Below are 4,183 nucleotides of genomic sequence, written 5' to 3' on the forward strand. Positions count from 1 at the left end.
CCTAGGTACGACCAGAAACGCATAAGTCATTCTTCCGCGATCCATGTACATGTCTATTAAAATTTGACGTTTTATGTTAACAGCTCTCTTGCCAAACGACGGAAAAACTTTTATGTTACTAACAGGTAATTCAGCTATTTTACATTCATTAGATATTCGATTATAAAATTTTTCTGATACGCACGTTACTTGACTACCTGTATCGATTAACACCTAGATATTGACTCCTGCCATATGTCCCAATAAATGTGGACATTTCTGATTACTTTGGGGAAATTTAACTATACCACCATGATACTCTATATCAGAACTCAGATCCTTTATGAAATCATTTGACCACTGATACGAAGCCGGACCTTGAACATTCGTATCCCTTCCTAGTTTAAATAATTCATTTGATTATAACTATTATTACTCGTTGAAACATTTGGCAAATTTGAACAGATTACTGGAGGTGGATAACTCATGTTTGGCAACAAAAATTGTTGTTTTTGAGAATAACGATATCCCTGGCAGTTTGCACAATTTGAATACGCGTTATTCTGACCACTATTGTTTTGATAATATCCGTTTCGAACATTGGGCTTGTATTGATTAGGTGTCTGCGTCACGAGATTTTGCACTTGTGTGTTGTTTTGATTTGATTTGTTATAAGATCCATAATTTTTGCCTCTTTCATTGTCTCTATCTTCCTGTGACATATCTATATTTGCCAATGACTGTGATATTAAATTGGTATTATTAAAATCTGCTACCGCCAACAAATCCCTGATCCTAGGTGGAACCTGCTGCACTACTGAATAATTGATTTCATATTGAGATAACGGTGGTTCGAAATATTTGGCTTCCTTACACTGTTTTCGAAAATAGCTACGTAATCCCCCATCCTGCGTTCTATATCGGCGTAATGACCATTTATTTTCAATCTTTATTTGATATTGAATTGAAAAAAATTCTTTAAATGCTTTTTTTGAAATTTTCATAAGTGTCGCAAACATCTTTGTTTATGTCAAACCATGTTTTAGCTCTCCTTGACAAAACACTACCAATAATCCAGCACTTTTGTGACTCATCTATGTTACTAATGTTAAAGTATTTCTCTAAATTGTATAAAAATTCTATCGGGCTACTTTCGTCCTCATCTGAAAACTTCGGAACTTTTAAATCTAATTGCATGCGTTGGAAATGATTGATTAAACCTCCTAATAAAGTATTTGTTACCGCGTTTGTTTGATTGGTGCTGCATATTGAATATTCTCCTGAGCTTGCCTCATTTGTTTCTCTCTCTGTAATTCGCTCCTTTGTTCTTGTATTTCTTCTCTTTCTCTTATAAGTTGCTCTCTTTCCTCTCTAAGCTGTTTCAATTGTGCTCCCATCTCCTCGGCCATATTCGTCATTTTTTGTCTCTTATGTTTAGTTGTTGTCGAATTAGGCTGTACAGTACTTGTTTTTGCTGCTGACCTCGTAACAACAGGGCTATGAGTCACCTTACCCATATATAGCTTAAGATTATAATAATTTCATACACACACTCTCCTTTCATTCAATTCAATAATAATTCATGTCCGTGTTCGGGCGCCAATGTGACATTAAATTTATTTCAGTGTTATTTTCTCATAATAATAATCAATATAATAATAATGATAGTAATAATATTTATTATAACTCATCGATCGAAAAACAAATCAATTTATTATAAATTATCGAAGAAGGCCAGTTTAATAAGCTCACGCATTCATACCTCATTCATACATAAATAAATAAAATAAAAACCGTCGCAGGTAAGTCATATAACCCTTTGTCCTTATAAAGAAAAAGATCGACTGGGCATTGATATAAAATCGTATGAATAAAATAATCGTGTCTCTTGGGGATGTTACTCCTTGTTAAACTCCTTTCGTTACCTTACAGTTTCGTTCTACTTTTCAGGCACGTAGATCGAATTTGAATGGAGACTCCAGTATTAACACTCGTAACAAAAGGCGATGAGCTAATTATCTTCTGTCACTTCCATTGTTTAGTTATGATATTTGAAATATTATTCGTTTTATATTTATTGTTTATAGGTTGATTTATATGCATCAATTGCACCCATCTGTTGCAGACTACAGGGTCGGACCAGATTCAAACTGTGCACGTGTTCACAAATGTCTCAAAATAAATCAGAGGATTGTCTACCTAGTCCTCTCCGCTCAATCCTCCTCCCAAGAGTATCAAATCCTTTTCGTCCTTCCGCCTTTCGATACTATAGTCTTTATTTTGACCAGTGACCACACAGTCCAGGTCTCAATATATACCGGTAATTTTGAAGACTGATTAATATCGTTACAAAATAAATAATAAATTTTTTCAAACACACCAATGACGTAACAAATTGGTGGCAGCGATGGGATTCGAACCCACGCCTCCGAAGAGTTCGGATTTCAGAATGACTAATCCGGGCACTATCTCGATTGGTGGCGAACGCATGAGCTTCAGAACCAATGTCCATCCCCATAAGAGACATTATTTTTAAAATAGGAATGAAGCCTTCATTAAATATGGAAACTGCGATGAAAGTTGCAATTTCTATCCACGTAAGCCGGCATGTATATGTTTTGGCGTAAAAGTCCAAATTAATGAGTCCAGGGACTCATTGTTATTCTGGGTCTCAGAACCTAAGCACCGAACCAGTAAATCCTGTGACGATAAACTCTCGTAGATCGGCTTTATAATTTCTAATATATTATCCAACAGAGGCGGGTTTTCGTGGTCAAACTCTTCAGATGTACCTTCATGTGCAGCTTTTTGCCATTTACACCAGCTTTCTGGACCAGGTGGGCAATATGAATGTTGTAGATTTTCATTTGTAGAACTCTTATGATAGAAGGTTGCCCAAATTGCATTTCTCATGTCCTCTATAGAATCCGGATGCCGGCGAATCGCTCATCCATAATATAAAGATAATTTATTTATCACTTTATTGGTTAATTTTCCTGAACCTTTTCCGCCAATCCCTTTTCCTTCATTTTCATTTTTTGCTTTCCGTAATCTTACACCCATTTTTTTTGTATATGTCCTACACATTCTTCTTTTTCAACAATTGGATTACCATCATAAGGATCTATGTCAAGTATACCCTTGAAAGTCTTAGTATCACCATCCCCAATATATTAGACATATTTTACTTGGTGTTTTTCAACTGATCTACTAAACATCTCGATAATAGCGTCAACTTTCATTTTGCCTGCACTTCCTTTATGATTTATCGTACAAGATTCTTCATGGTCTTCATACCAATCATTGTACGCTTCAATATCGGAATGTTTTTTATTTTTCCAGACATTACAGCCTTGACCAAAGCATTTGACAACTGTATCTACAACTTTTTTGGAGTGTTTAGCTATGAGTGTGGTCACCCCAAATAGAGAACTGAAACGTCTTTTCTTCCAGCTCCCATCTCCAGAAACCGTGAAATTAGTTGAATTAGCATTTGGATCAGAAGCTGAAATTAAATTTTTCTCTTCATCAACAGCTTTCGAAATAATCAAGTTAAAAACTGAAGATGCAGCTGTATACACGTTTTCAAGACAACTATAGTATCTGCCGATGGATATTTCTTGACAAATATCCATCGTACTGCAGAAGATATTGATTCCTTCTCATCCAACTCCCAAAAGTCGCATAGCGAAAATCATTTTTCGATTGATTTCAAATGATTTATTTACAAATGGAGAAGATGCTATATACATATTGTGGACTTTCACAACTGCATTGTTGTGCAATTTTGAATTCCAGTCCACTTTAAGATGCACATTTCCAGGGGACATGCTTGCCGTTTAGTTTAAAAACGTCACCGGCAATTTTCCAGAGAATCCTAAGTGATATTTTAAGAAAACAAAAACTTACAGATTTTGCAGAAAATTATATAGACGACATATCAATATTTTCAAAAACTTTCGAGGACCACATAAAACATATAAAACTAGTATTCAGAGCAATAGTAAAGGAAGGATTTAGATTGAAACTAAAGAAATGCACATTTGCCGCTGACTCAGTCAAATATCTAGGCCACATAATTAGCAATAATTCGGTAAGACCAATAAAAGATAATTTAGTTTCCATCAGGGATTTTCCCGTTCCAAGAACCCAAAAAAACATAAGGCAATTTCTGGGGAAAATAAATTTCTATCACGAATATGTA

General features: G+C 35.1%; 1 pseudogene; it reads right to left on the reverse strand.

Annotated features, from left to right (window-relative positions):
- Positions 1-2,178: 2,178 nt before the first annotated feature.
- LOC112694992 lies at positions 2,179-2,892 on the reverse strand (annotated as a pseudogene).
- Between the last annotated feature and the right edge of the window lie 1,291 nt (positions 2,893-4,183).

Source organism: Athalia rosae, chromosome 8, assembly GCF_917208135.1.
Source record: "Athalia rosae chromosome 8, iyAthRosa1.1, whole genome shotgun sequence".
Lineage (NCBI taxonomy): Eukaryota > Metazoa > Arthropoda > Insecta > Hymenoptera > Athaliidae > Athalia > Athalia rosae.